This window comes from Hirundo rustica, chromosome 5 (genome assembly GCF_015227805.2).
Source record: "Hirundo rustica isolate bHirRus1 chromosome 5, bHirRus1.pri.v3, whole genome shotgun sequence".
NCBI classification, from domain to species: Eukaryota; Metazoa; Chordata; class Aves; order Passeriformes; family Hirundinidae; genus Hirundo; species Hirundo rustica.
Genome location: NC_053454.1, coordinates 17975434 through 17985466, shown reverse-complemented (window position 1 = coordinate 17985466; position 10033 = coordinate 17975434).

Below are 10033 nucleotides of genomic sequence, written 5' to 3'. Positions count from 1 at the left end.
GTACAGCCTGCGCTAGATGGGAGCATTTCTGTGCTTACAGTAACCACAAGCGCTTCCAAAAACATCAGAACAACACTACAGCTCTTAAAAACACCAACAATAAAAAGCAATAATGGATTTTACACATCAAGTAATCTGAGCTAGCTTTATCTCAGCTTGGCTTTTAGACTTTGTGCTCCATCACTGCAAAGCCTGCATCAGCCCAAAGTGGAAGGAGCAACAGCAGGAGGAAACAGCGCTGGAGATAGGAATGGGGAAGCCCAATCTCCTGAATATGTGATGGCCCCAGTGACACTGCCCACCACGAGGAGAGCCATTTCACCTGAACAAACAACTGTAGACACAACTGACTGGGAGAAGGAACAGATTTAGTGTCTGGCATGAAACTGATTATCTAGGAGTGAGGAGCCACAGTCATAGCTGGTCATCAGGGGAGGTTAGGGTTTAGAAATGGATGAATTGTCGAGAATGACGAAGGAGGAAGACAAATCTGAAGAGGAGTGCTAGAAAGGTTGGTAAAGAGTGTGAGACAGAGACAGAAAACAGGAAGGCTTTGAATGGAAGGGTAGACCAGGGTCAGAAATTACAACTGAGAGGGAGGGAAAGATTAGAGGGAAAGGCATTTTATTTCACAGTTGCTATCCAGACTGCAATAGGATCGAGCTAAATAAAGAGAATGATAAAAAAGATCCAGGGGCACTGATGGGACACAGAACAAGGACACCTGTAGAGGCCCAGAAAGGAGAGTGGTATCTGAGAATGGGGAGAGATTTACAGTAGGAATCTCAAAGAGCTTGGGTAGTGATTTCCATAGTGAGCTCAGGGTGGCATCTCTGCTTGGCTGAAGAAGGTTGGTAGAAGATTCCTAAAGAGAGCAGGGGAGATGCTCAAATCCATCAGAGTGCACAAGGGACAGGGCTAGGTCCAGCTCAGATTATAGAGCTGGAGAGAGAACATGATCCTTGGGGAGAGGGAGGAGATGAAAGAACAATTGAGTCTGCGCCACCAAGTACACCATTTTCCACATCCCCTGGTGGGATACAATCCAGTACTCAGGACCTTTTTCAGCCTTTCCCCGTGTCCAAACTACAATGCTACTTCCTATTTCAAGCACTTGCTTTGAAGGGGAGTGCCTGCAGGAATGAGAATTTATATCATAGTATTAACCACCTCCTAGCCCAAAAGCTGCTACAGTTTGTTATGAGAAAGTTGTATCTTTTTGTACATCCCTGTCTGATCTTTGAGCTCAAGCAGTGGGGTTTAGCCTAAGTATAATGCTGTTTATTATACTAACACCCATTATAGGAAACAAGAACACAGAGCTTGAGAAACTGTAAACAAGGACCATCAATATTACCTAACGATTCATCTAATCTGGTTTAGGAAGCTGTAGAACTCATTAAGTATATTTCAGCGGTTGGTTGGCAGTGAGATTTAATTCCTGACTGTTGACTTCTGCAAGGAAACTTTTTCACATTATTTCAAGCTTAGAAAAATACTAAATCACAGAAAAGTATAATTAATCAAATCTGATTACTAATTTCATTAGTGCAGTAACAAATACTTTTATCGGAGTAGGAAAGTACTTCTAAGTCACTGTTTTTTAACAAAGATAAAGCTGAGTTCAGAAGAGGTCATCTGAAACTGGACAATTAGACATTAGATTGATGAATTTGTTGACTGTCTTTCTGGTCTGGTCATTACACTACCAGCATCTAGCTACAGGGTAAGGACATACAAGCAGTGCAGGGGGAAGAGGACTGGGCAACACTATGGTCATAACATGTTCTTAGATGAGTGCATGTTAGAAATGAAGGCTGACCCCGCTGAATATGACAATCAACTTCCTGAATTTAACAATCCACTTCTTCAGCAACTGTAGACCTGCATTCCAATCACTCCTACTTGTGCTTAAGAGGGTGGGTATTACATAGAATTGTTTCATTTGCAGAAAAAAAAAAAAAAAAAAAAAAAAAAAAAAAAAAAAAAAAAAAAAAAAAAAAAAAAAAAAAAAAAAAAACAAAAAACCCTCAACTTTTCATTTGTGGTTATGATAGTCAGGAGCTTGCCGTCATCCCCCCTACACACCGGTAGCTCCTTCTCTAGTACCTTCTCTAGTACCAGAGCTGCTGACATCAGAGCAGGTGTATGAAGACCACCATGAAGGACTGGCCCAGGCACAGGACTCCAGACTAAGTTTTTGCTTGGGCTGTCTGTTTGACTGTGGTTGAAGTAGCCTATTACAGAATATAGGGAACCAAGGCCATGGCTTTTTATTTTGGGTCTGCTCTATATTTAACAGCACCTCTTTTCAAGATGCACTTGCACATGCACATAGGTAGATTGCAATCCAAAATCAGACTTAAAGAACATTGTTAGCTTCGATCATGAATTCCGCATTGGATCAAAAGTGGTTATCAGGTTTGGAAAATACCCTCCTGGAATGAATAATTCATAAAGCTGTGGTGCTTGGGGCTCCATATACAAAAAGTACACTCTTATCAGTCACAGGAGGGACAGATAGTTTGCACTCACTGAAACAACTGTACAAAACAGGTGGAAGAGGCCCAAGGGCTTCACCAACTGGCCTGCCAAAGAGTTTGATTTTACCTCTATAAAATTAACTAATTTTGGACTACCTCCCCAACACAGGTAACACTGTTTTCATGCACATGCTGTGTTTCTGCTTACACTCCTACCTTTTACTTCATGTCTGCACTTCAGGGATGTTGTAGAGCTCAAGAACTTAAATATTAGCAACTGCATATTCTGAGGAAGCATCAGGAACTGAGAATACATTATGCATCTTACTCTCTTCAGCCTCCTTTGGAGAATGATTGTCCTCCACCTCTTCCTCTGGGACCACTTAAAGAAGATGAATCAACTCATAACTTGACACACCTAATTATTACACTCTGCTAATATTCAAGGATGCTGCCAGATAAGGAAGAGGGAGTAGCCTTCATTCAAACACGCTTTCCTGATCTCCAGTCAAAGGCCTTCCTTTAATTAGTCATCTAATTAATTTAGGTCCAAATGAAGCTTCAGAGGAAAAAGCAAATCTAGATGAGGCATCATTAATGTGCAATTAGAAGTTGTTCACTCATAATTATTAGGTATTTTCAAAGCAAGCCTTATAACAAGGCTGACATCCACTATTGTTTCTATCAGGAAAGGAAGAAAAAGCTTCTCTAATCTTCTTATTTTGAAATGAATTTATATAGAACTTGACTAAATTAATAAATACAGTAACCTAAGAAGTTTAGAAAGCAATTAAGAATGATTTTGTAATTATTTAAAACAGCTAAAGAGTGATGGGTATTCAAATTCTGTGCTTTGAAACCGTTCTAGCAACTGTCCTGTATTTTCAGAATCCCTGATTATTGAAAGGCTGCTCATTTTTTTTAATTTAGGAACTTCTAAGAGAAGGAATCATTAATCGACCCCAAACATCATATTTCAGCAGAGATTTACACTGGATAAGTTTCAGTATTAAGTTCAATATTCAGCTGTATTCTGGTACCAAGTGATGAGTGTTTAACCAATATTTAATTTCTTGTGCAAGTTTCTCCTTTGCTTTTGGTCCAAACTCTCAGCACACGCTGCCCAGTAATCTTAACAGAAAGGATGGCAGAATGAGTGCAGCATTATTCTCCCAGTCTTTTTTGGAGGCAGCAAAGAGATGCAGCTGAAGGATGCTTTATTCTTCCAGCTACAGCAACAAAAGGTGAAGTGAGCTGCGGCATACTAGGATTTCTGCAACAAGAAAACTCCTTTGCACCTGTCTAGTACTTATCTCTGAGGCAGCACTCTTTACACAGACTATGGAAATACAGCAAAGACTGAAAAAAAGAGGGGCCTTCATGCCATGGCTTAGAAGGTAAATCCCTGTGCAAGTGAAAGAAAGGAAAGAAGTGTGGTCTGTGTTCCCATCTCTGTTCTCATTTCTGGACCCTCACAGTCCACCATCTGGGCTAGCACACAGCATACTACCTCAAGTTCTTTCAGGCTTCTTCTGAAAAGCACCTTGAGACAGCAACCAAACAACTGAATCATTCACAAATTTAGGGAACACAATGCTAATGAAATGTTCACAACAATTCTGCTATTTCACCTGAATCCTTATAGCAGTAACTTCATTCTCCTCTCTTGATCCAGGTGATTGAGACAAGCCCCACTTTCAGTCAGAGTTATTATTTCATGGAGTAGCAGGAGGTTATAATATTCTCAGGTCATTAGCCAGAAGCAGGTCACTAAAGCAAAAGCTAAATGGGTTTACAGAGAGAAGCAACATTTTGGGGCTTTTCAACCAATCTGTTGCTGCAACAAACTTTTGAAGACTGAAGAAACATTTCTGTTTCTTAACACAGCTCTGGGGGTTTTTTTCCAGCTAAATCTGTCGATCCGATAAAATATAATTATTTCTTTCTATAAATACTGCCTTTCAGGACACCACCAATATGTCAAAACTACCACTAATCCAAATGAACAGGCTTGATACTAAGGAATCGTTTTAAGTTCAACTCTGAGGGAGCATTAATCCTGCAGTGCCAATAATACAAGCCACGGCATTTCAGACTGCACAAAGACTGTACACATTTTAATAGGCCAAATTAAGTTCTTAGTGGGCAAAGCACATTTCCCCAAAGCACTTTGAGGATGAACTCCAAATGGTCAAAGCACCGGGCAAGATTCCTGACACTGGCTGACGTGCAGAGCCCTGTATCCGAAGGTTCCCTAACACAGTGACCAGAACAGAGAAAGTGTAACAAGGTCTCCAGCAGGTCATTAAGCAGAAGACATTGGCATTTGAAGTGCACACCTGATATAAAGAAAAACACTGCTTGAAGGTTCCAGGAGTAAGTGTTTACTCAAGACAAACAGGAATTCAATAGTAGCTTTTACAGTTTAGAGAACAATGAATCCCATAAATATTTTCCACTCATTTAATTTAAAAAAAAATCCACTTAAGTTGTGGTCTCATTTTCTGCATTTGCTCTCTGTTCTTACTATTGCAAACAATTTAAATAGGTGGAATATTCTGAGAAATTGACTTTTAAGCAATTAGTATGGAGAGATTGCTTCATATGTAGAGTAGGATATGCAGAAACTGAAGGCAGGCTGAGCAGGCATAACCTAAACAAAGGGGGAAAAAAGGAAAAGCCATTCTGTGTACTCAAAATGTATAAGCAGTAAGACTAATGGGTAAAGCTGCCTTCTTAAGGTCCATATTCACTTCAGTCACATGCTCCACAGCACCTAGTCTCCCCAGAGAATACAGGAAATCCACAGAGAGTTTCTGAAATCAGACTTCACAATATAATTCCACTTTACCCCACCTCTCCTCTTTTAAAAATAGATAATGGCTCTCTAGCTTCATTTAAAACAACTTCAGTTACTCAAAGAGAAAATGCTTCTGTCCTCTCCAGTTGGGCTCTAGCACTGTTAACCATCCTAGATCTAACCACTCCTCTCTGGGTCTAATGACTGGAGGACCAGGCAAGAAGGTATGGTAATATTCCTGTAGTGTCACATCACAAATATGGAAATGGGGGAACATAGGTTTAAGCAGAAATTTTAAGTCATAGATACTGTTTTCATCTGAAACAGAAAAGCCATAAAGGAAAAAGAACAGCATTGGAAACTTTCAGTGGTTTCTGTCTCCTGGTACAGAGTAGAAGTTTGGCTTTGAGAAAGTAATGAACAGGCCAAGCACCTGGACCTTTAAAATAGTTACAGTGCTTTATGTGCTAAAGCATGCAAATTATCCAGCAGTCATGAAGTAGTCACCAAACTTCTGAGGCTTTCTGCCCACACACCCCCTCTTCTTCCCTTTAGGTACTTGGTCCATTTCTCCTTGTTTCTGGATGTGAGGTAGCTGCTGCTCCAATGGGGCTATCAAGTGTCTAGGAACCCTTGACAAATGGCCATGCTGCATGTACAGACCAGCCTTACAATGTGTGCACAGTCACTGCAAGCAGGTGAGGGCCAGCAAATGTTTTATCCAGAGGCAGTAAACATAAAAATCAAGCCTCTCACCAATCAGTTGAGAGGATGCATCAGGTCCATATTTCATATGTGCTGATAAACAACAGTGGCCTATGCCCAGATGCTTCAGTCCCATTCTCAGGAAACTTTTCCAGAGTAAAGCCCAGATTTTCAGAGGTGCCTTTCTGGGATGCAGAACCTCTCACAGTCACAAGAACCATCCAGTTAGTCCAGGATGTTTTTTTTTTTCCCCTGCACATATTCTCACTGTGCTCATCATAATTATATGTAAAAAAAGAAGGTTCAGGTTGTTCTTTCAATAAAAACAATTCTACTTGATAGAAAGATATGAAGACATGACTGCTAAATGAGTTGCTGTGAGCTGAGCAGGGTGTGGATTTACAGCACACACCCAGCATTTCAGAGAAGCTGCCCTTGAGCATGCCCTCCTCACATGGTGCTGTGGTGCTCTCGCTGCAGGGTGGCTGTGCTGTGCTGTGAGTCCTATGGGAAGGCACTCAGCAGCTTATTTTTATAAATCCATAACTTACACCGTTATGCCATATCTTGTTTGTGGGTCCATGTCTATATCCATCCATCCAGACTTTTAAAGGAACTTAAGCCTCTATCTTAGCTGATAAACATTTAATGGATTGACACAATCAAGATTATGACAAGTCACTGTTTATATCACAAGGATGACTGTCTAGATTTTTTTTTTTTAATTAAGTGATACCGTACAGGACTTCTAAAGCACTGTCCCATCTGCCTATGTGAAACTTTTGAGCTAAGCTAATAACAGATGGCCATATTAGCACATAGAAACAGTGTTGGGCACGCACTGGGAGTAACCAACAAGGTGTGCTTTGTTTTAATTCACTTTTTTTTAGATAGATAAAAAACTTCAGGTAGATTTTTTTTAAAAAGGCATTATGTACCTGACACTGCATTGGTATTATCAGCATTTGCCTACAACAGTTTGAAAAGAAACCTTTCATTATGTCCAGACATGATTTAGACCCAGTTCTTCAAACAGGAACCCTGTGCTAATTTTAAGACAAATCATCTCTTATGCCCATATCTGATTTACAGTTAGGTTTGTTCAAATAAAAATGTATGACGCAGATTTCCATTTGCAATCTGCCAGGTCTTTCTATTTTTAGATGCAGGTCAGCTTTATACTCCTTTAATGTGCCTACGGCTCCAATACAGCAAACTGCGCACCTTAGCAAGTTTCTCTAACATTCTGTTAGATAAAAAAATTCTGCCAAGTTGCTGACACAATTGTATCAACATTGATAAGAACAGCAAGATGTTTAGACCTCCTACTTGATGAAAGTCTGCTAAAGGAAATTACTCGGGGTGGGGGGGTTTTTTGTTTGTTGGTTTGGTTTTTGTTTTTTTGTTTTGGTTTGGTTTGGTTTGGTTTGGTTTGGGTTTTTTTGGTTTTTTTTTTGTGGAAAAAACCAGAAGTAGCTCTCTGGCTATACTCCATACTGGAACCACATCACTCTGACAGAAAATGTCCTCTTGAATCTCTTGAGCTGGGGCTGCTCCAGAAGTCTTCATTGGCTCACACTGCCAAGGCACAAGATCTCATCTCATCAGCTTTGCCCAACATGGTCTCCACCTGTCTCTCCCATTTCCTTTCACACTCACCTCCCAGTCTCCATGCACTGCCCAAATTACTGATGACTGGCCATTTTGGATTTTTTATCCACTCCCAAATGTGAACTTTCTTACATCCCAGCCACACTAATAGAAACAATCTCTTAGCCAAGTATTTCCCCTTCATCAAAGGCACTCAGAAAACTTCTGTTCTGCAAAACACTCCACTGTTAAAAAATATGGGAGTATGTAGAAAACAGGAACTGATAGGTACCTTACTTTGTTTGTGTCTGATCCTTTGTCTGGCACGTGTTTGCTTGCATACTGACAATACAGATAAATACCTTGTTAGCTAAAGGAAAAGCAAAAACTATGTCGGCACATTCTTTCCCCCAGGTGATACAACTGGGGCTTGTTTTTCAACAGAAGTGAAAACTTGGTACATATTTGATACATTTATGTTTCTTCTCCCTTCCCTTCCCTTCCCTTCCCTTCCCTTCCCTTCCCTTCCCTTCCCTTCCCTTCCCTTCCCTTCCCTTCCCTTCCCTTCCCTTCCCTTCCCTTCCCTTCCCGCACCTTCCCGCACCTTCCCTTCCCTTCCCTTCCCTTCCCTTCCCTTCCCTTCCCGCACCTTCCCGCACCTTCCCGCACCTTCCCGCACCTTCCCTTCCCTTCCCTTCCTTCCTTCCCTTCCCTTCCCTTCCCTTCCCTTCCCTTCCCTTCCCTTCCCTTCCCGCACCTTCCCGCACCTTCCCGCACCTTCCCGCACCTTCCCTTCCCTTCCCTTCCCTTCCCTTCCCTTCCCTTCCCTTCCCTTCCCTTCCCTTCCCTTCCCTTCCCTTCCCTTCCCTTCCCTTCCCTTCCCTTCCCTTCCCGCACCTTCCCTTCCCGCACCTTCCCGCACCTTCCCGCACCTTCCCTTCCCTTCCCTTCCCGCACCTTCCCTTCCCTTCCCTTCCCTTCCCTTCCCTTCCCTTCCCTTCCCTTCCCTTCCCTTCCCTTCCCTTCCCTTCCCTTCCCTTCCCTTCCCTTCCCTTCCCGCACCTTCCCTTCCCGCACCTTCCCTTCCTGCACCTTCCCTTCCCGCACCTTCCCTTCCCGCACCTTCCCGCACCTTCCCTTCCCTTCCCTTCCCTTCCCTTCCCTTCCCTTCCCTTCCCTTCCCTTCCCTTCCCTTCCCTTCCCTTCCCTTCCCGCACCTTCCCGCACCTTCCCGCACCTTCCCTTCCCTTCCCGCACCTTCCCTTCCCTTCCCGCACCTTCCCGCACCTTCCCTTCCCGCACCTTCCCTTCCCGCACCTTCCCTTCCCTTCCCGCACCTTCCCTTCCCTTCCCTTCCCGCACCTTCCCTTCCCTTCCCGCACCTTCCCTTCCCTTCCCTTCCCTTCCCTTCCCTTCCCTTCCCTTCCCTTCCCTTCCCTTCCCTTCCCTTCCCTTCCCTTCCCTTCCCTTCCCTTCCCTTCCCTTCCCTTCCCTTCCCTTCCCTTCCCTTCCCGCACCTTCCCTTCCCTTCCCTTCCCTTCCCACACCTTCCCTTCCCTTCCCGCACCTTCCCTTCCCGCACCTTCCCTTCCCGCACCTTCCCTTCCCGCACCTTCCCTTCCCGCACCTTCCCTTCCCTTCCCTTCCCTTCCCGCACCTTCCCTTCCCTTCCCTTCCCGCACCTTCCCTTCCCTTCCCGCACCTTCCCGCACCTTCCCTTCCCGCACCTTCCCTTCCCTTCCCTTCCCGCACCTTCCCTTCCCTTCCCGCACCTTCCCTTCCCTTCCCTTCCCGCACCTTCCCGCACCTTCCCTTCCCGCACCTTCCCGCACCTTCCCGCACCTTCCCGCACCTTCCCGCACCTTCCCTTCCCTTTCAAAAAATCAAGTCAAACAGAAATTCCTTGATTAGAAAAACAGTTTTTTCTATTTATCTTGTCTTTGTGATGGTCTGTAGTTTATATTTTATGAAAAAATGACAACTCTAAAAACATGGATACATAATGAGGGGAATGTGCATTTACTACTCCCCTTGAATACTCCTCTTGAAATTAGAAAAATTACAGTCCAAAATGTAGAAACACAGGCAAAAAGGACTTAATTTACTAATTCCAGTCTCGGTAAGGCCTCTGCAGCGCAAGTGATGATCGTGCAACTCAAATGTGCGTTTCGGGAATCTGTAACATTCCTTGCTGCAAGCTTCTGGGAAAGAATCAACTTTTTCTGGTAAGAAGGTCTTCTTCTATTAGCTAAATGATTCTGAGTTATTTGAAACTATAAATATTTGTCCAAATGTGTACATGACTGAGAAATATTAGGTAAATTCCATCCAAACAATGAAGCAACTTCCAGCAATGTGTAACAAAAATAGTGCCTCCCTTACATTTTTACTTCAGTAAATGTCTAAAAGTGATCCCATAATCAGGAATCACAAGGAGAAATGAAAGACACTGGGA